The sequence below is a fragment of the Apodemus sylvaticus genome, chromosome 13, assembly GCF_947179515.1.
Source record: "Apodemus sylvaticus chromosome 13, mApoSyl1.1, whole genome shotgun sequence".
Taxonomy (NCBI): domain Eukaryota; kingdom Metazoa; phylum Chordata; class Mammalia; order Rodentia; family Muridae; genus Apodemus; species Apodemus sylvaticus.
Window position 1 is genome coordinate 42,741,927 of NC_067484.1, and position 23,271 is coordinate 42,765,197.

At 40.1% G+C, this 23,271-nt stretch overlaps 1 non-coding gene across 1 annotated transcript; it reads left to right on the plus strand.

Moving 5' to 3' along the window:
- Positions 1-21,498: 21,498 nt before the first annotated feature.
- Positions 21,499-21,657, plus strand: LOC127664284 (U1 spliceosomal RNA). The gene has a single exon (XR_007973140.1). It is a non-coding gene; the product is annotated as a U1 spliceosomal RNA (small nuclear RNA).
- The last annotated feature ends 1,614 nt before the right edge of the window (positions 21,658-23,271 follow it).

Consider the following 23,271-nt stretch of genomic DNA (forward strand, 5'->3'; position numbering starts at 1 on the left):
ACATGATATCTTCTGAAGCTAAAAGTAATATGCACTCACCCAATTTTTAAAATCTATTTGGAATATTAAACATGATAGATAGAAGTAGAAGAAAATCTCTTATGAAGTCCTCTATGAAAGAAAATTGTGACAAGTTCCTGATTAGACAGAAACCCTTCCATCTCCAAGGGAGAATATGCAGCATAACTGTGGCTTCATATAATGAATTGAGTAGTGTTCCTTCTGTTTCTACTTTGTGGAATAGTTTGAAGAGTATTGGTATTAGGTCTTCTTTGAAGTTGTGATAGAATTCTGCACTAAACCCATCTGGGCCTGATCTTGTTTTGGTTGGGAGACTTTTAATGACTGCTTCTATTTCTTTAGGGCTTCTATTTCTAGCATCTGTAGAGCTGTTGTAGATCTTCTGTTTATATGGTTTGTCTGCGACTGATTTAAATTTGGTACCTGGTATCTGTCTAGAAAACTGTCCATTTCATCGAGATTTTCCAGTTTTGTTGAGTATAGGCTTTTGAGTAGGATCTGATGATTTTTTTAATTTACTTGGTTTCTGATGTTATCTCTCTCTTTTCATTTCTGATTTTGTTAATCTGAATACTGTCTCTGTGTGCTCTGGTTAGTCTGGCTAAGAGTTTATCTATTCTGTTGATTTTCCCAAAGAACCAGCCCCTGGTTTTGCTGATTCTTTGTACAGTTCTTTTTGTTTCTACTTGTTTGCTTTCAGCCCTGAGTTTGACTGTTTCCTGCTATCTACCCCTATTGACTGCATTTGCTTCTTTTTGTTCTAGAGCTTTCAGGTGTGCTACAAGCTGCTAGTGTAAGCTCTCTCTGGTGTTTTTGTAGGCACTTAGAGCTAAGAGTTTTCCTCTTAGTACTGCTTTCATTGTGTCCCATAAGTTAGCATATGTTGCATATGCTGTGCCTTCATTTTCATAGAATTCTAAAGTCTTTAATATCTTTCTTTATTTCTTCCTTGATCAAATTATCACTGAGTAGGGCATTGTTCAGCTTCCATGTACATGTGGGATTTCTGTTTTGTTTTTTTTTTTTTCTTTTGAAGACCATCCTTAGTCTGTGGTGATCTGGTAGGATGCATGGGATTATTTCAATCTTCTTGTATCTGTTGAGGCCTGTTTTGTGACCAAATACATGGTCAGTTTGGAGAAGGTACCTCCAGGTGCTGAAAAGAAGGTATATTCTTTTGTTTTAGGATGACATGGTCTATATATATCTGTTAAAACTATTTGGAACATAACTTCTGCTAATTTCAATGTGTCTCTGTTTAGTTTGTGTTTCCATGATCTGTCCATTGCTGAGAGTGGGTTGTTTAAGTCTCGCATTACAATTGTGTGAGGTGTAATGTGTGCTTTGAGCTTTAAGTAAAGTGTTTTTGATAGATGTGGTTACCCTTGAATTTGGAGCATAGATGTTCTGAATTGAAAGTTCTTCTTGGTAGATTTTTCCTTTGATGAGTATGAAGTGTCCTTCCTTATCCTTTTTGATAATTTTTGGTTGAAAATTGATTTTATTCGATATTAGAATGATTACTCCAGCTTGTTTCCTAGGACCGTTTGCTTGGAAAATTGTTTTCCAGCCCTTTACTCTGAGGTAGTGTCTCTCTTTGACACTGAGGTGCATTTCCTATATGCAGCAACACGCTGGGTCCTATTTACACATCCAGTCTGTTATTCTATGTCTCTTTATTGGGAATTTGAGTTCATTGATGTTGAGATATTAAGGAATAGTGATTGTTGCTTCTTGTTACTTTTGATATTATTTTTATGATTGTATAGCTATCTTCTTTTGGGTTTGTTGAAGGAAAATTGCTTTCTTGCCTTTTCTAGGGTGTAGTTTCCCTCCTTGTGTTGGTATTTTCCATCTATTATCCTTTGTAGAGCTGGGTTTGTGAAAAGATATTGTGTAAATTCGGTTTTGTCATGGAAAGTCTTGTTTTCCCCATCTATGGTAATTGAGAATTTTGCTGGGTATAGTAACCTGGACCGACATTTATGATCTCTTAGGATATGTATGATATCTACCCAGGATCTTCTAGCTTTCGTAGTTTCTGGTGAGAAGTCTCGTGTAATTCTGATAGATCTGCCTTTATATGTTACTTGACATTTTCCCCTTACTGCTTTTAATATTCTTTCTTTGTTTTGTGCATTTGGTGTTTTGACTATTATGTGATGGGAGGAATTTCTTTTCTGGTCCAATCTATTTGGAGTTCTGTAGGCTTCCTGTATGTTTTGCTGGCTCTTTAAGTTGAGAATCTTCATTTTTTTCTATACCTATTATAGGTTTGGTATTCTGATTGTGTCCTGGTTTTCCTGGATGTTTTGGGTTAGAAGCTTTTTGCATTTTGCATTTTCTTTGACTATTGTGTGATTGTTTTCTATAGTATCTTCTGCACCCGAGAATCTCTCTTCTATCTCTTGTATTTTGTTGGTAATGCTTGCATCTATGACTCCTGATCTTTTTCCTAGGTTTTCTATCTCCAGGGTTGTGTTCCCTTTGTGATTTTTTTTATTGTTTCTATTTCCATTTTAGATCTTGGATGATTTTGTTCACTTTCTTCACCTGTTTGGTTGTGTTTTCCTGTAATTCTTTAAGGGATTTTTGTTTCCTCTTTAAGGACTTCTAGCTGTTTAACTGTGTTCTCCTGTATTTCTTTAGGGGAGTTACTTTTGTCCTACTTAAAATCCTCTATCATCATCATGAGAAGTGATTTTTAAATCAGAGTCTTGCTTTTCTGGTGTGTTGGGGTATTCAGGGCTTGCTGTATTGGGAAAACTGGATTCTGAAGATGCCAAGTAGCCTTGGTTTCTGTTGCTTATGTTCTTGCCTTTGCCTCTCACCATATAGTTATCTCTGGTGTTAGCTGGTCTTGCTTGTCCCTCCTGCAAGTCTGTGTGTCATTACTCCTGGGAGACCATTTCTCTCCTGGAAGAATTTGGGTATGGAGAGCTGTGGCACAGGGTCAGTTTCAAGGTGCAGTCAGAAACTGGAAGGATCCCGTCCCAGGCTGCTCCTGTGTCCTGAGGGCTCCAGGTGGGTCCCTCTTGGGACAGGAATTTGAACAGAAGTGGTGGTCTTACCTGTGCTTACAGGCTTGTCAGCACTCCTGGGAGACCTGCTGTCTCCCAGTGGTATTTGGATATGTAGTGCTGTGTCACAGGATCCTCTCAGGTGCAGATCTCAGTAACATTTTTTAAAGGCAGAAAATTTACACTTTCAGTTGGTTCCTTTTCTGTTGCCTGGTGAAAATCACATTCTCTTATCTCTTAGAGAAGAGACCAGATGAGACTTGAATTTGCTGTCGTGCATTTTGCTCAGCAATCTCCATCAGTCCCTAGATATTCCTTTATACTCTACCCTCCTGTTTAATTTGACCCCTTAGTGACCTCTGATGTGACTTGTGTTGCTGCAAAATTGAAGATCTCTCTAGTGCCCCATGATCTGGCCATTAAGCAGATTTACAGGTGGGTCTCAGTAGTCATGCCATGAAGAGATGATGAAGTTTTCACAAGCTCTTTAGGAGCTACACAATTTAGCACAACCCCACTCCTTCATTTCTCCTCCATTTTTACATATACTACATTAAGCTGTTTTATGGAGGCTAAATATGAAAGGGCAGTGGGACTGGAGTATTTCTTATCCTGTTATCCAGATTGTGATATTTTAATAGGAATGAATATCCAAATGCAAATTTCCACTCTTCATATAACATTTATGCACTAAAGGATGAATTGAACACACAATTTTTCATTTCTAAACACTGGGGCTGGTAATACATGAACTGTAGGACGCAAGCATTAATCTACTGAGCTTCGAAGAAATGAAGTGTCATTTAGAGCAGCTTGCTCTTGCAGACACCGATTCTTTCATGGAATTCTCTATCATGGCAGAAAGAGAAGAGTCATCGTTTTTCCAGCCATATACAGCATCACACACCCAGCCTGAGTCCTGAGTCCCGACAGGCTTTATTCATCTAGAGTGACTGAGACTTGAGTTTTTCAGTGATAGCTTCTTTTATCTTATTTCTACAAGAAAAGAAGTGTTTTCTTTTGTTTCAAAGAAAACAGCATGGGAAAACATTATTCTTTATCAAAAAGTTTTGTTTTTTTTAAATTTTCTATATATGCATGTTTTGCCTGTATGTGTGCACCAGATGCTTACCTGGTACCCACAGAGGCCAGGAAAAAAAATCATCAGATACTCTCTGTGATTAAAGTTACATTGGGAGCCACCAGGTGGGTGTTGGGATCTGTACTCAAGTTTGCTGCAAGAGGAGCCAGTGTTCTAAACCTCTAAGCCATCCCCTGGCCTCATACAATCTTTTAAAAATAATGTAAGTATTTACAGAGTATTCAATGTCAAAAATAGTTTTACCTTTAATATATTGGTTTAGGGACAATTTATTCTGAAAAAAAAATGTATTTCAAAAAGACAACAGAATCTGATATTATCATCTCTGCCTTGTGAAATAAAACTATGATCACTTATTTTACCTGTCCAAGCTTCTTCCTATTATATTTTAACACTTCTTCACTAGTTCATCACCAAGGGGGTCACAGCTCCACACAGGAGCTTTTGCACATAACCACGGCTTTCTTTTGATCCACTGAGTTTTTCAAATGCTTATTTTAAATTGTACCACATGGGGTTTTCCTCTCATATAGAGTGTGAGCTTTTAAACAGAATTCAACCCCTTGTTTGAAAATGTGGGATCATGGCAGTGCTTAGTTTGCAAGAGTACTTTAAATATTGTTAAAATATTCAAGCAACCGTTACAGATATCCCTGACTTGATCTCTCTATGCACAGGTCTCAAGACTTCTCTGAGCCTTCAGCCTGCCTTACCCAAGTGTATATCTTTGGTGGTGGGGGGTGGGGTAAGTGAAGAGAAGACTTCTGAACTGATCTCTCCCTGTAATGTTTTCTGCTGTTAGGATTTGAGTAGACCCCCATCACCTTCCTGGCACTGCCCCTTCACCCGTAGCATCTGTCTTTATGTTTTTACTGAGGCTATAACAGAGGAAGGGAAAAGATTGACTCAAAGTTCTAGAGGCTGGTCCATGAGGAAGACACAAATTCACAGGTAACTTTTTGTTGTGTTAGCACACAGAGCAGCCAGGGAAGAATAAGAAGAGACCAATGGCATTCCTATTTAGCATCAATCCACCCTAAAAGCTTAGTGCCTAAAAATAAAATAAAATAAAATAAAATAAAATAAAATAAAATAAGAAAAAAAAAAGAAAAAGAAAAGGTCTGTTCCCTTAACATGGTTAGGATGATAATTAAATTTTAACATGAATCATGGAAGGAACAAACATTTTATCACCTGCAATACTGTCGCAGCCTTTTACCTCAGAGAACCAAGGGGATTGGCCTCTCAGTGTAAATTAGAGGAGAGACTGTTTTGATGGAGATTGAGGGGTCAGACTTAAGTGTAAACAATTTTATCATGAGGATGATTCTGTGGTATTTGTGAAATCTAGGCCTGCTGTGAGTCCTCAAGCAATCCTCCCTTCCCACTTCCAGATAGCTGAGAAGCCTGAACCTGAAACCTCTGTGTGATAAATAGCATCATACAACTTGTTCAAGGAGTGGTGGTTGGGATAGAAACTACTAAATAAGATCTTCCTAAATTGTCCAGAGCTTGAGCATTTTGCTTCAAATAGAAGTGGTCAGCAGACATGTATTGACAACAGGAAACCAAGATCTAGTTGCAGCCTTCCTATCTCACTTCTTCCAGTGACTATAAGGCTCTCAGAGAAGAGGTCACACATCCCTAGCTCTAGACTCAGAAGCTAAAAGCACTTGCTATGCAAGCATGATGACCAGAGTTTAATTCCCAAACACACATAAAAAGTCAGAGGCAATGAAGTTCATCTGTAATCTGGGCATCCTTCTGTGAAATGGGGGATATAAACAGAGCTTAAGGACCAGCCAGTCTTTTGTTTGGTAGAGACCCTTCCTCACAATAAGATTAAAGGAGAAAACAGGCTCATGAGAGCTACCCTCTGACCTCCATGCACAACTGTGAGACAGAATAACCCCGACACCACACACTCTAATAAAATAAAATGCTTGCTAATTTTTAAAGTATATTTAGATGTTGTATAATAGATGCAAAAGATCAAGAGCTAAGGAAAGAGCTATAGGGATCTCTAAAGGGAGGACCTTCGTGACAGTTATTTCTTATAAAACACAAGCAGCCCCTCTATTGCAGAATTTTATATAGATTATTTTTTTATTTTTATAGTTTGAGAGTTGTGTGCGGTCCTTAGTAGGACTGCTTCTCAACACAGAGAAGCTAACCTATCTGTGGTGATTTGAATATGCTTGGCCCATAGGAAGTCCACTATTAGGAGGAGTGACCGTGTTAGAGTAGGTGTGGCCTTGTTGGAGGAAGTGCATTACTGTGGTGTGGGCATTGGTGTTCTATGCTTAAGCTTCACCCAGGTAGAATAGACCCTCCTCCTGGCTATCAGCTGAAGAAAGGCTTCTCTTGGCTTCCTTTGGATTAAGATCTAGAATTCTCAGATCCTCCAGAACCAGTGGGCCTGCATGTTGCCATGGTTTCCACCAGGATGATAATTCAGAGTCTAAACCTCTGAAACTGTAAACCGGCCCCAGTTTAATGTTATCCTTCATAATAGTTGCCTTGGTCATCCTGTCTCTTCACAGCAATTAAACCCTAAGATATTATCCAAGTCCATGTTTGTTAATCTAGAGGGGCAGTCTAGTGGAATCCTATGATAGACCTATCTAATTGTACAGAGCCATCTAATGAATTAATGTAGCCTAGTCTTAATTTCTCAGTACTTTGGCAAATGTTTTGAGACACTCTCATTGTATAGCTCAGGCCAGCCTTGAAATCATTATGTAGCTCAACAGGCCTTAAGTTCACAATCCTCCTACAATCTCCCAAATGCTGGGTTTGCTAACAACATCATCACACCTGGCCTTCAGAGGGGATTCTTATGAGAAGTCTTTATCTTGGGATTATATAATGCAAACTAATAGAAGTCTTTTGTCCTGTGTTTATATAACTCAAACTAAGAAAACTATTTGAATCTAAGTCAGAACACATGAAATCCACTGTGACAACTAATAGAATATTTGCAAAGTGTCTTTGAAAGTGTAGTGGATTATTCTTTGATTTATTAAGAAAACTCTTAGTTGATCATTCATTACATTCTAGGACCTATCCTAGGCACTGAGGAATAATAGTGAATAAAACAAGTTATCTGTTCACATAACACAGTCATGGGAACAAAAACAATATAGTTAGTATTGTTATTTCCTATTACTTCATGGTCATGCCTCATACCACATTATGAGATATTATTCTTGTGACATTGTGCTGTTACCTAACATGGAATAGGGAACATATACACATGGGAGGAGAGGACTTAGGTTTGCCATATCAGGGACTATCAGGACATACCTACAGGCAAAGAATTTCATCTTAGCAAGATAATACTCACTTGTGAGTGCAGGACACTGAAAATACACAACCCTGAAGAATGTCTGAAGTATTTTCAGTTGATTCTGCATATCTTTTCAAACTAAGCAATGCTTCAAATACTTCATCTTACAGCTGTTTATATGGTAGTTTTCTGCAATGGCACATAATGTTTTGACTAATCTGAGATATCTTTTTATCCCCAAAACATGTTATCCTTAAAAATTAAGTAAATCAGAAACAAAGGTGTTTACCCTTCCAGATAACTTGAATTGCTTTCATGTTCCAATATTCATCAAGCATACCCATGATTGGCCAAATCCTGTTTCACTAAAAACAAAGTGACATCTCTTTCCAAAACCTGTTCTCCATTGTTCCAGTTACTAGCTTGTGCATTGGGATGATTCATGGTTAACTCACTTTTCAAGTCACGATTTCAAGCAGCATCGTTTGTCTTCTCTTAAAACATGTATTGGAAAGTCTTCTTTAGTCTGCTCTATTCCTAAAGTAAATTGTGCCGATGCCTTTACAATTTTTACCACTTATACTCTTTCAAAGGAATTGTTTTATGCTGCTGAGAGTCTGGCTCCATACAAAGAATAGTTTCTTAAATACAATCTTCACAGATTATTGAATTGCATATCACTGGGCCCATTCATATTTTACATGTCAAAAGTCAAGATGATTTCAGAATTATATGAGTTAGAAGCCAGGCCTTGAGGTAGATAAGAGAGAACAAATGATAAAAGGGGTGACCTTTAAGAAAGGTATTTATAGATGTTGCATGCTCACTCAGAAAGCCTGTTATGCATGCTCTGTATATACTAAGAATGGGAGTACTTCTGAGACAGTCTCTGCTCTCATGTTGAACCAGTGCAGTAAGTGAATAAATGATACATAAATTGGTATAACCAGAAAAATGAATAAATATAGTTTCTGGCAGGACTGATGAAACTATAATGTATGTCTATGGTCATCAGAGTCTGAAATAAGAGGAACTGGAGAGCCACTTATAACCAGTATTTGATTTAAGGGTTAAAAAAAAAATCTAAATTAGATAATTTTGTTAGTTTCTGTCTTAGTTAGGGTTTTATTGCTGTGAAGGGACACCATGACCAAGGCAACTCTAATAAGGGCATCATTTAATTGGGGCTGGCTTACAGTGTTAGAGGTTCATTCCATATCATCATGCTGGGAAGCTTGGTATCATGCAGGCAGACATGGTGCTGAATGAACCTAGAATTTTACATCTTGATCCAAAGACAGCCAGAAAGAGACTGTCTTCATCAAGCAACTAGGAGGAGGCTCCCTTCCACATGTGGTGGAGCTTGAGCATAGGACCTCAAAGTCCATCTCCCACAGTGTTGCACTTCCTCCAACAAGAACTCCAGGGTCACACTCCCAATATTGCCACTTCCCATCATGTGCCAAGCATATTCAGCCTGGACTGAATTTTACTTTCTTGTTTTTTTCTGAATAAAAGTTCAAAATGAAGGCAAGGGTTAAGGCTCTACTTCCTCTGAAATTTGTAGAATACCCTCCCCATTTACCCCCATTCCCCAGCCTTGGTAGGAAGCTGTTAACAATGTATGACTAAATTGTCTCATGACACTCTTCCAAATTTAGGTGAAGACCCACACTTATACATCATTTTTACTTGGTAACCTCTCCAAAGACCCTAGACTCCATTTCCAAATGAGATCCTATTCTGATGTTTCTGGGGAGTACAGAATTCTATAGTGAGCACAGTAATACTGAGCATGGAGACAAGTTTTACTTCGTAATAACTGACCCATGCTGCTTGTAGAGCGTGGCCATAAATTCTTAGGTCAGAAGCAATTTTGAAATGTTTGAGCTGGCAAATGAGCTGAGCTACATATTAAGAGAATTAACGTGGATGGGTAGTTGGATTTCAAAGAAAGAGGATATAGGAAACAAATTTTAAAAAGTGGGTGGCTGTACCTTGAAGAAAGAAATTCTCTAGGTGCTTGGGGACTGTTGCACCCCGGCCCATGAACATGTGCCTATTTTATGAATGATCACATGGTGGGAATGGGTTCATATTGCTCACTGTGTGAAATGCCTGACAGAAGTGAGAGAAGGGAGGAAGTAGTTCACAGTGCCAGGGGATGGTCCATTGTGGTAGGAAGGGCATGCTGGCATAAGCTTGAGGTGGCTAGTAACGTTCTATTTCCCAACAAGACATAGAAAGAAGTAATTGTTCATGCTCCCCTCACTTGTATTTTTGCATCTAGTAGGGGACCCTACCCCAGTGACAGTGCACCCAGTGCAAGTGAGACAGTATATCTCATTTGCTCCCCCTTCCCAGTCCTTAATAAATGTTGATCTACTCTCAATCTCTGTGGAGTTACTTATTCTGAGCCTTCCATATAAAAGCATCTTTCCTAGCCTGGGTCCTCTGGAAATGGGGTCTGGTCTTCAGGGTAGGTCTTCTCACGTCAGTTAAACATTTCTGGAAGTACCCTCATGGATTTACTCCAAGATGCCTTTCTACAGTGACTCTAAATGCAGCTAAGCTGACCATGAAAATATTTTTTTGACAATGAAAATTAATATCAAACTCATTGATGAAAATGCAGAGAATGGAGACTTTAGGGTGGTATTGTAGAAAATAAAATCCTCGGGGTCCAGTGTTCCTGTGGAGAGGAGCATAAATCCTGGCTTGTGATAGATAAGCAAATAACTTACTCACTGAAGCCAGAGATACTGGGAGAAGAGCAGTTGCGGGGGACAGTGGAGGTTGAGGGAGCGGCTCAGCATAGAATGGGAAGCTCTTGAGAGGCCCTGGCTGAATCCAGTAGGAGGACACAGAGGGCCTGAAGACCACTTGTGAGTCTTTGCAAAGAGTGAATGAGTAAAACTGTGGCTGTTTTAATGCTATAAGTCAGAGAACAAAAGCACCACCACAATTTCTAAGCCAAGTGTGAAGCAAGTTCATTAACATTTAAAAAAAAAAAAAAGCTCTTGATTTTCTTCTGTAACCTGGCCCATCCAGCACTCTTCAAGTTCAAAGCTCCTCCCTGACTTCCTCAAGTCCATTAACAGCTCCGCCCTTTCTGACAGGTTAAAAATGCAATGGTGTTAGCACCTCCTTTTCACACTCTCCAGTGCCTCTCATAAGTTTCCTGCAAGTTTTGTCAGTCTGATCTTCAAAGAATTCAAGCCCCTACTATGCTCACACCCTCAAAATGCCCTGTGTCAAGTACTATTTTCTCTCTACAAATAGCTTTACTGAGTTAAAACTGAATTTGTAATTTCTACATTTAACATGATAAACTCAGTGGTTTTGAGTACATCCTCAGACCCTTGTGACTATAACACAAGAATTATATAATTCTATAAATTATTAATTTATAGAACATTATAAAACTTCTAAAATAGCTAGCAGTATGCCTCATTTGCTCCTCTTCCCAGCCCTTAGTAAATGTTGGTCTACTCTCAATTTCTGTGGAGTTATTTATTCTGAACTTTCCACATAAAAGCATTTTCTTAGCCTAGGTTTCCTAGAAATGGGGTTTGGTCCCCCTGATTCACACCTGCATGTCTGCCTGTTCCAATATGACTTTCAGGCAGAGTATACATTCAATAATTTAGTCATCAGATAATTCTTTAATTTTATGATATAGTCCAGGATCTGGTCATTATATCATTGAGTAAGATCCAGAAATTGCTGTTTTCTAAGAGCTAGCTTCAAGTACAGGAAAACACAAAACAAACTCCGGAATGTATTTAGTAATGATAAACATGATGGATAAATAGCACATTTATAAAAATAACAAGTGATGGGATATTTTTACTCATATATATATATATATATATATATATATATATATATATATATATATATATATATATATATACCTTAAAGTTCTGGAGGTAACAAGCAAGGTACAAATAGATTTGGTGTCACCAGGCCTTTGTTTTTAGATTTTATTTTATTTTGATATGCATTAGTGCTTTGCCTACATGTATGTTGGCATGACAGTACCAGATTTCCTGGAACTGGAATTGCAGATAGTTGTGAACCACCATGTTGGTGCTGGGAATTGAACCCAGGTCCTCTGCAAGAGTAGCCAGTGCTCTTACCGACTGAGCCATCTCTACAGCCCCTCCCTTAAGCTTCTTAAAGGGCATGAGTCATTTGCTAGAAAGGTACTCTCCTAATCTGATTGCTTTCTACACAGCAGATCCTGGGGGTTAGGCTTCAACAACTACATTGGGATTGCTGGGCTCGCTCACATAAACATGCCAACCATAGGCAGGAGGTAGAGAGAATTAACCACTCCACTGAGAAGCAGATATCTAGACACATCTTTTAGGAGCTGGAGAGCAGACGCTATGATGTTTTAGAAGCTAATATTTAAGCATCCTGAAATTAAAAATTAAAATACCAGTAAACTGTATAATTTACTAAATAATTGGTAGGGTTGAATTTTTCAGAAACAGCTGCACCACTGTCAATCTGACACACGTACTAGTCAGTGTAGACAGCAGAGCAGGGAGTGGGCTCACAGAAATCTGACAATGTGAGTTTGATCCCCAGAAAGCAGGTAAAAAGCTGGATGCAGCGACATACATCTGTAATTGCGGTCCATGGCCCCACTCTACTGGAGCACAGAGTGCAGGAACAAGAGAGAATTTACCTCAGAAATAAGGTACAAGGAAATAACCACCTCTTAAAAGTTGTTCACTGACTTCCATATGTGTACCATGACACACACAAGCCTGAACTCACACATAATACACTCAATATTATAAGTTACTATAAGAACTAAACTTTTTAACTTACATGTTAAAGAAACCAGATGATAAAAAGGAAGTATGGAAACAGCCACCCAGGCAAGGCCAGCATGTAACAGAACACACACACACACACACACAGAGAGAGAGAGAGAGAGAGAGAGAGAGAGAGAGAGAGAGAGAGAGAGAGAGAGAGAGAAAGCATCTTTTGTGTGATTATTGTTGTTTTCTCATTGTTTACAGTGAATGAATTGCCAAGAACCAAAATGTTAATGTGTTGGTAATTCTTACTTTCCTATGTTGTGAACTCTACTGAAAAACAAAATTCCAAGGCCAAAGACTTCCAGGCATGGTATTTCTATATGGGAGGTAACCAATGGGTAAGCAGATACTGCTTTAAAGCAGTTACCTAATTGGGATTGGAGAGGTGGTTCAGCAGTTAGGAGCCCTGCCTCTCTTTGAGAGGACCCAGGTTCAATTTCCGGCACCCACATGACAGCTCACAACTGTTTGTAACTCCAGTTCCAGGGGATCCAACACCCTTATACCAACATAAAAGCATGCTACACGTTAGTTTTCGGGGCGGCGGCGGCGGTAGCAGTGGCTGCTCCAGCTGAAGGGCCATCAGCGGTGGAACCAAGGCGACACAGGGTCCAGTTAGGCCCTGCGCCCACGACCACTGACCTTCGCTGACCAGCCGGGCGGCAAGCAGCTGCGGTTCTGCGGAGCCTTTCGCTGCACGGAAGCCACTTCAGAACTCGGCTTCCCGCCAGTCAGGAGAGACTCACCTCCATCTTGATCCCGGGCTCCAGAGATCGGTCAGACTGAGGTACACAAACATAATCCTAGGCCCAACACCGCAGGGGTCTGAGCCAGACGGGCGTTGGCCTGCACCCAGGCCCTGGGCTGTTCGAGTGGCCATCGGGGCGCCAACCCAGCCAGGAGTTTTTTTTGCCCCGGCCGGTGCACGCGCCGCCATTTTGCCTACAGGAGCCAGAGTGCTCGGGAGGGCAGAGACTGCTAACAAGCGTAGCCTGAGGCTAACAAAACGGGGGTCTAGGCCCCAAAAGGCACAGGACTGACCCCAAGAACTGGGCGGCTTGGTGGGCCATCTGTGTGTCAACCCGCCCAGGAGGTTATTAGCACAACAGACTCTCCCGGTGCTTTCAGGGAGCGCGGACGCGCACGCCCGCCATCCGGGTCACCTGGCAGACCCAAATAACAGTCATAGCGCTAGGGGAACTTTGCTCGGACCTTGGCCTCCCAGGCGTTTGCCTGGACTCAGGGCCCGGGCGACAAGGCTAACCTAGTGTGCGCCAGCACGGTTGGGGAAATCGGCTGCCCAGCGGAGTGAGCGGAGCACAGGGGAGGTCACAGCAACATTCACCTTCGGAGCTCCCTGGGGGTGCACACGGGTTCCATCTGGCCCACAGACACAATCTGGGGCAAGGCCTCAGGCAGAAGCCCTCAGGTCAACTCTCTCCGCTTCAGATCAGCCTGGGTGGCCGCCACATCTCCAGGTCCCTCAAGAGGCTAGTGGGGGCTTCCGGGCGGCCAGCTGGGAGAAGTCGGTGTGCTCCAATAAATCCTGCGGGCCCCAGCGGGAGCCTTCAGGTGCCTGCTTCAGGATCTGAACAGCCTGGACAACAGCACCCTGTCTACAGGCAGTGCAGAGTGTAAGCTGTGCACCAGAGGCCAACGGGGAAGGGGCAGCTTGCACTGGTGAGTCCAGCACTGACAAGACCAAGTAACACCAGTGAGAGCTAGATGGCAAAAGGCAAACGCAGGAACGTCACTAACAGAAATCAAGGCAATATGGCAACATCTGAACCAAATTCTCCTCTACCAGCAAGTCCTGGATACCCCATCACACCAGTAAAACAAGATTTGGATTTAAAATCACTGGTCATGATGCTGGTACAGGAACACATGAAGGACATTCAGGAGAAAATGGATCAAAAGTTAGAAGCCCTTGCAAGGGAAACACAAAAATCATTGAAAGAAATCCAGGAGAATACAAAAGCCAACAAGGAGGAAATGCAAAAAACACTTAAAGAAATACAGGAGAACTTTGGTCAACAGGCTGAGGTCATGAAAGACGAAACACAAAAATCTCTTAAAGAAATACAGGAGAACTTTGGTCAACAGGCTGAGGTCATAAAAGAAAAAACACAAAAATCTCTTAAAGAATTACAGGAAAGCACAAACAAGCAAGTGAAGGAGCTAAGCAAAACCATCCAGGATCTAAAAACAGAAGTAGAAACAACTAAGAAAACTCAAAGGGAGACAACTTTGGAGATAGAAAGCCTTGGGAAGAAATCAGGGGACAGAGATGCAAATATCAACAACAGAATACAAGAAATAGAAGAAAGAATCTCAGATGCTGAAGATTCCATAGAAACCATGGACTCAACAGTTAAAGAAAATGCAAAATGCAAAAAGCTTGTAACCCAAAATATCCAGGAAATCCAGGACACAATGAGAAGACCAAACCTAAGGATTATAGGCATAGATGAGAGTGAAGATTTACAACTTAAAGGACCAGCAAATATCTTCAATAAAATTATGGAAGAAAACTTCCCTAACCTAAAGAGAGAGATGCCCATGAATATACAAGAAGCCTACAGAACTCCAAACAGACTGGACCAGAACAGAAATACTTCCTGTCACATAATAATCAAAGCACCAAATGTTCTAAACAAAGAAAGAATATTAAAGGCAGTAAGAGAAAAAGGCCAAGTAACATATAAAGGAAGACCTATCAGAATCACAGCAGACTTTTCACCTGAGACTATGAAGGCTAGAAGGTCCTGGGCAGATCTCATGCAGACTCTAAGAGAACACAAATGCCAACCAAAACTACTATATCCAGCAAAACTCTCAATCACCATAGATGGAGAAACTAAGATATTTCACGACAAAACCAAGTTCACCCAATATCTATCCACAAACCCAGCCCTAAAAAGGATAATAGGAGGACAACACCAATACAAGGAGGGAAACTTCACCCTGAAAAAAGCAAGATAGTAACCTTTCATCAAACCCAAAAGAAGTTAAGCAATCAAATTTAAAAAATAACGTTAAAAATGATAGGAAGTAACAATCACTATTCCTTAATATCTCTTAACATCAATGTACTCAATGCCCCAATAAAAAGACACAGACTAACTGACTGGATACGTAAACAGGACCCTACATTTTGCTGCTTACAGGAAACACACCTCAGGGTCAAAGACAAACACTACCTTAGAGTAAAAGGCTGGAAGACAATTTTACAAGCAAATGGTCTCAGGAAACAAGCTGGAGTAGCCATTTTAATATCAGATAAAATTGACTTTCAACCCAAAGTCATCAAAAGAGACTCTGAGGGACACTTCTTGCTGGTCAAAGGAAAAATACAACAAGAAGAACTCTCAATCCTGAACATCTATGCTCCAAATGCAAGGGCACCCTCTTTCATAAAAGAAACTTTATTAAAACTCAAAGCACACATTGCACCTAACACAATAATTGTGGGTGACTTCAACACTGCACTTTCCTCAATGGACCGATCAGGAAAACAGAAACTAAACAAGGACACAATGAAACTAATTGAAGCTTTGGACCAATTAGATTTAACTGATATATATAGAACATTCTATCCTAAAACAAAAGAATATACCTTTTTTTCAGCACCTCATGGTACCTTCTCCAAAATCGACCATATAATTGGTCACAAGACAGACCTCAACAAATATAAGAAGATAGAACTAATCCCATGCCTCCTATCTGATCACTATGGAATAAAAGTGGTCTTCAATAGCAACAGAAACAACAGAAAACCCACATACACGTGGAAATTGAACAATACTCTACTCAATGACACCTTGGTCAAGGAAGAAATAAAGAAAGAAATTAAAGACTTTTTAGAACACAATGAAAATGAAAACACAACATACCCAAATCTATGGGACACAATGAAAGCAGTGCTAAGAGGAAAACTCATAGCCCTGAGTGCCTCCAAAAAGAAAATGGAGAGAGCATACATTACCAACTTAATGACACACCTGAAAGCCCTAGAACAAAAAGAAGCTATTTCACCCAGGAGGAGTAGAAGGCAGGAAATCATCAAACTCAGGGCCGAAATCAATCAAGTAGAAACAAAGAGAACCATACAAAAAATCAACAAAACTAGGAGCTGGTTCTTTGAGAAAATCAACAAGATAGATAAACCCTTAGCCAGACTGACCAAAGGGCACAGGGAAAGTATCCAAATTAACAAACTTAGAAATGAAAAGGGAGACATAACAACGGAAACTGAGGAAATCCAAAAAATCATCAGATCCTACTACAAGAGCCTGTACTCAACACAACTGGAGAATCTGGAGGAAATGGACAATTTCCTTGACAGATACCAAATACCAAAATTAAATCAGGACCAACTAGACCATCTGAACAGTCCCATAAAGCCTAAAGAAATAGAAGGAGTCATAGAAAGTCTTCCAACCAAAAAAAGCACAGGACCAGATGGTTTCAGTGCAGAATTCTACCAGACCTTCAAAGAAGAGTTAACACCAATACTCTTCAAACTACTCCACAAAATAGAAACAGAAGGAACACTACCCAATTCCTTCTACGAAGCCACAATTACGCTGATACCAAAGCCACACAAAGATCCAACAAAGAAAGAGAACTTCAGACCAATTTCCCTTATGAACATCGATGCAAAAATACTCAATAAAATTCTTGCCAACCGAATCCAAGAACACATCAAAACGATCATCTACCATGATCAAGTAGGCTTTATCCCGGGAATGCAGGGTTGGTTCAATATACGGAAATCCATCAATACAATCCACTACATAAACAAACTCAAAGAACAAAACCACATGGTCATTTCATTGGATGCTGAAAAAGCATTTGACAAAATTCAGCATCCTTTCATGCTTAAAGTCTTGGAGAGAACAGGAATTCAAGGCCCATACCTAAACATAGTAAAAGCAATATACAGCAAACCGGTAGCCAGCATCAAACTAAACGGAGAGAAACTTGAAGCAATCCCACTGAAATCAGGGACCAGACAAGGCTGCCCCCTTTCTCCTTATCTTTTCAATATTGTACTTGAGGTACTAGCTCGGGCAATTCGACAACATAAGGAGGTCAAAGGGATACAAATTGGAAAGGAGGAAGTCAAACTATCATTATTTGCAGACGACATGATCGTCTACCTAAGTGACCCAAAGAACTCCACTAGAGAGCTCCTACAGCTGATAAACAACTTCAGCAAAGTGGCAGGTTACAAAATCAACTCAAGCAAATCAGTGGCCTTCCTATACTCAAAGGATAAGCAGGCTGAGAAAGAAATTAGGGAAATGACCCCCTTCACAATAGCCACAAACAGTATAAAGTATCTTGGGGTGACTCTTACCAAACATGCGAAAGATCTGTATGGCAAGAACTTCAAGACTCTGAAGAAGGAAATGGAAGAAGACCTCAAAAAATGGGAAAACCTCCCATGCTCATGGATCGGTAGAATCAATATAGTTAAAATGGCCATTTTGCCTAAAGCACTATACAGATTCAATGCAATACCCATCAAAATCCCAACTCAATTCTTCACAGAGTTAGAAAGAGCAATTATCAAATTCATCTGGAACAACAAAAAACCCAGGATAGCTAAAACTATTCTCAGCAACAAAAGAAAATCTGGGGGAATCAGTATCCCTGACCTCAAGCAATACTACAGAGCAATAGTGTTAAAAACTGCATGGTATTGGTACAGTGACAGGATTGGAGGATCAATGGAACAGGATTGAAGATCCAGAAATGAACCCACACACCTATGGCCACTTGATCCTCAACAAAGAGGCTGAAAACATCCAATGGAAAAAAGATAGCCTTTTCAACTAATGGTGCTGGTTCAACTGGAGGTCAGCATGCAGAAGAATGCGAATTGATCCATCCTTGTCTCCTTGTACTAAGCTCAAATCCAAATGGATCAAGGACCTTCACATAAAGCCAGACACTCTGAAGCTAATAGAAAAGAAACTGGGGAAGACCCTTGAGGACATCGGTACAGGGAGAAAGTTTCAGAACAGAACACCAATAGCGTATGCTCTAAGAGCAAGAATTGACAAATGGGACCTCATAAGGTTACAGAGTTTCTGTAAGGCAAAGGACACCATCAAGAGGACAGATCGGCAACCAACAAATTGGGAAAAGATCTTCACCAATCCTACATCAGATAGAGGGCTAATATCCAATATATATAAAGAACTCAAGAAGTTGGACTCCAGAAAACCGAACAACCCTATTAAAAAATGGGGTACAGAGTTAAACAAAGAATTCTCACCTGAAGAACTTCGGATGGCGGAGAAGCATCTTAAAAAATGCTCAACTTCATTAGTCATTAGGGAAATGCAAATCAAAACAACCCTAAGATTTCATCTTACACCAGTCAGAATGGCTAAGATTAAAAATTCAGGAGACAGCAGGTGTTGGAGAGGGTGTGGAGAAAGAGGAACACTCCTCCACTGCTGGTGGGGTTGCAAATTGGTACAACCACTCTGGAAAGCAGTCTGGCGGTTCCTCCGAAAACTGGGCACCTCACTTCCAGAAGATCCTGCTATACCACTCCTGGGCATATACCCAGAGGATTCCCCACCATGTAATAAGGATACATGCTCTACTATGTTCATAGCAGCCCTATTTATAATTGCCAGATGCTGGAAAGAACCCAGGTATCCCTCAACAGAAGAGTGGATACAAAAAATGTGGTATATCTACACAATGGAGTACTATTCAGCCATTAGAAACAATGAATTCATGAAATTCTTAGGCAAATGGATGGAGCTAGAGAACATCATACTAAGTGAGGTAACCCAGACTCAAAAGGTGAATCATGGTATGCACTCACTAATAAGTGGTTATTAACCTAGAAAACTGGAATACCCAAAACATAATCCACACATCAAATGAGATACAAGAAGAAAGAAGGAGTGGTCCCTGGTTCTGGAAAGACTCAGTGAAACAGTATTTGGCAAAACCAGAACGGGGAACTGGGAAGGGGTGGGAGGGAGGACAGGGGAAGAGAAGGGGGCTTACGGGACTTTCGGGGAGTGGGGGGGGCTAGAAAAGGGGAAATCATTTGAAATGTAAATAAATTATATCGAATAAAAAAAATAAAAAAAAAGCATGCTACATACCAATATATATGAAATATGAATGATAGATAGATAGATAGATAATAAAATAACAGACAGACAGACAGACAGACAGATAGATAGATAGATAGATAGATAGATAGATAGATAGATAGATAGATAGATAGACAGACAGACAGACAGTCAGATAGATAGATAGATAGATAGATAGATAGATAGATAGATAGATAGATAGATAGATAGATAGATAGATAAAGAGGTTATAAAGAGGTTGGTTAGCCTTTGTCCTTGGTTCCTGGGAAAATGCCTTAAACTCTTGGGATTTCCCAAGTGATAAGTGACTTGCTTTTGATGTTGGGCCTCTCTTTCCATACCTAATTTATACGGATGAATTTATCTATGTTGATCCTCTAACTAGAATTAGGACTGGAATAGGCCATGCTTAGGCGAGCAGCTGTTTTGATAGTTTGAGATTTAGGCTGTGTGTAATCATCTTGATTTCCTGACCCCAGAAGAAGAGAGAAGAAACAAAAGACCAATTGCAATCATGTGTCCAATGTTTCATTAGCCAAATTCATAGGATAAAATCCCAAGAGGACCTATGGATACCTGAAGCTCAAGTGATCATCCAGATTGGTGACAAATCACAGCGTGTTGGGAGAGGAACTTACCCAGGGGACATGGCAGACTCCTGTTAAGGACTGTCTCCGATCACAACTTATACATCTCTTCATTGGTCTTGATATGTATCTTTTTTTTTTTTTAGCAGAATTGTAACCCTAAATATAACACTACCTGGAATTCTATGAACCATTCTAGGAAATCAGATAATTAAAGGAGGTAGGAAAAAAAATCCTGAAATTTGTAACCAGTTGGTCAGAAGGGCAGATGGCTTCGAACCTAAGAACGTACCAGAATGTACTAATGAACCAGAGTATGAAGTGAGAGGAATCCTGTGGGAGACTGGGCCCTCCATCTCTGACATTGGATTGAGCTAGCTTGGCACAGAATCACACTACAGATGCACAGCTAAGAAAACTGATTCACTTCACGGTGAATGCTAAGGGACAAGTGGGCACTGAGGAGGCAGGAGGTAGACAAACACACAAGGCACTGTGGCAAAAAGGGGGTTTATAGAAATAGTCATTTAGGACCGAAGAAAAAGAGAATAAAGAACCCAACGACACCCTAGTTAATGTTTGCATTTCATCATATTTTTCACATACATTTCTGTGAAATTGTTCATATATGAGGTAATAGCATATACACCATGGATTTACTTTCAATTCCTATTCCATCAACATCATTTCTTGGCACTAAAGGCTCATCACACTTTTTCGTTTAATGATTGCATACTATGTTGTCATACAGACACAGTGTAATTTACATAACTCTCTTTTTTAACGTGGGAGGGTGGTTGCTTTTCATTTTGACTTGTATAGAAATAAAACTAAGATTAATATATTCATGGATAAGTCATAAATTCCCACAAACATCCCACATTTCTGATTATTTGCTTACAATAGACTCTTGATATAGAATTATTTTGTAAAGGATTTGTTTTGAGCAAGTCCTAAAACTTCATGCTAAATTTATTTTTGTAGTGATAAGAATTTACGTTTCTGCTAGATGTGCATAAGTGCACCTAACTGCATTCATTTACCCAGACTAAAATATTTAACTCAAAAACCTGGAAATGTGAAATGTACGAATACTTATTTATTGTTTCACTCTGCATTGCTCTAATTTCTTGTAAGGATGATGTTTTCTAGGTTATGGGGTGTGTGTGTGTGTATGTGTGTGTGTGTGTGTGTGTGTGTGTGTATCAGCGTGTTTCATGTCCACTAGTTTATTTTTTTCAATTTCAGTGCTTATTTTAAGTGTCATGGGCAGATTAAGCATTGTATTTGTTAATGATAGGATATATCATTTTTGTTAGAGACTGGTACAGGCATCGACAATTTTATGAAGTTAAAAAGTTAACTCTTTATATTTCTTTGCTTTTACTTTCACATTTTAAATTTTTCCTTTGAGACTTTTATATTTAGGGAATATTATTCTTATCTGTGACTATATGGCAGACACTGAAATGTGTACCTTAGATTGCTTTTACAGAAAGGATGTGATCATGCTTACTTGGCAGGGGAGATCACGAAGGTGGTTATCCCAGGGCAAGGCTTATCCATTGCACTCTGCTGTGGCTGTGTTGACTCCTGCGATTTCCCCAAATGGGAAACTCGACTGTATAATTTATGGTAGTGGGGGACTGTGTTCATGTGCTCCCCTGGAAAAAAAAAAGAAAAGAAAAAACAAGAAAAGAAAGGATGATATCCTGTGACCAGGAAATACTTAGATGAGTACTTTTATGTTTGCCAGATTTTACTTTTATTCTGTCGGGGTTGGGGGGGGAAGGGTGGTGGTGCGGTGGGGAGGGGGGGAAGTAAGGGTTCATCCTTAGCCAGTGACTGAACAAAGCAAGAGAGAGCATAGCCATGAGCACCCAATACAAGACTTCTCTCAGTGAGTTCTTTTTAAGCAAAAGGGCTGGAGACCAGATGCCTCAGTAAATACATCATGACCACTTGTCCAGTTCCTGAACCCAAGCCATTGTGTATTCAGAGGGAATTTAAAACATCAACAGAGAGTCATTTACCTATAGCACAAGAGCTATTAATGTGGAAGGACATGTGGGAGGGTCTTAAATGATCCACTATCTACCTAGTCCAGATCATATATCCAAACCCAATGACCAAAAATGTATCCTTGTAAAAGATGCTACAAGAGAAGTCCCTGTAACACTAGCAAATATACCCAGCACTGGTTAGTGTCATCCCAAAGGGATCTGTGGCATCTGTTCAAGTAAATATATAACACAGTAAGAGGACTAGCCAGATGTCCTGCAAGAACACTTAGAGCCCAAGTGGTATTTGAAAACACAGAACATCAATGGCTCTTCTTGGTAGAGTGAGGTCATCTATGAATCAAGAAATAAGGAAGTTCTCTGCAAAGTATGGCTATATAATGTACTCTATGTTTACAAGACTACTTGATAGCCAATTTCCTATTAAGAAAACAAGAGAAAAGCTAGAGTCATTTGCCTGTAGGGCAATAGCCATTGATATGGAAGACCAAATGGATGGTACTTAATCTATCAACTCCAGACTGGATAACAAATCAAAAACTCCATCTAAAACTATGCCTATAGCTCAGCAGTGGAGCACTTGGCTAGCTTATGTGAGACTTAAATCCTCCTGTGTTGGGGGGGGGGGGGGGAAGCAGCAATAAAATCTTATCCAAGGAGATAAAATGTCAAATATCACTGCTTATTTTGTTAAAGTTTAAAAGAAAACCCCCACAATATCAAATTCCAAGTCTAAAATAGTCTTAGATAGTCTAAGAAGGACTCTCACAGGGGGTGTGGGAGGGAGAGGAGAGGGGGAGGGAGAAAGGAGAAGAGCTCTGCTGTTTGAGTAAAGCTAGTATCGAGGGCAGCCACAAGGTCGGGAGGGAAGCTTCTGAGAAAGATTTAAAAAAAAATCCCAAAGCAACAGAGAAAATATAGTTAAGTATAGCAGTATTTGAAGAATAAGATGAAGAGAAGGAGGAAGAGAGAGGTAGAGGATGAAGAGGAGGAGGAGGAATGGAAAAAGGGTGAGTTATACCTTTCTGAGTCAGGACTCAGAGATGGGTAGACTCAAGAGAACCTCATGGTGGCTCTGAAATAATTTCACTAAGGACAAAGATTCTGGGGAAGGAAAAGCACAATATCTCAATAAAGGGTTTAGTATTCCTCCCATTCTCTTTAGCATGGCCTAATGTAAACCTACTTCCCCTAGGTGTGCTGCCTTGGCCAAGGTGTTGGCTAACTAAACTGGAGAACTGTTCCCTCTGCAGATGGTAC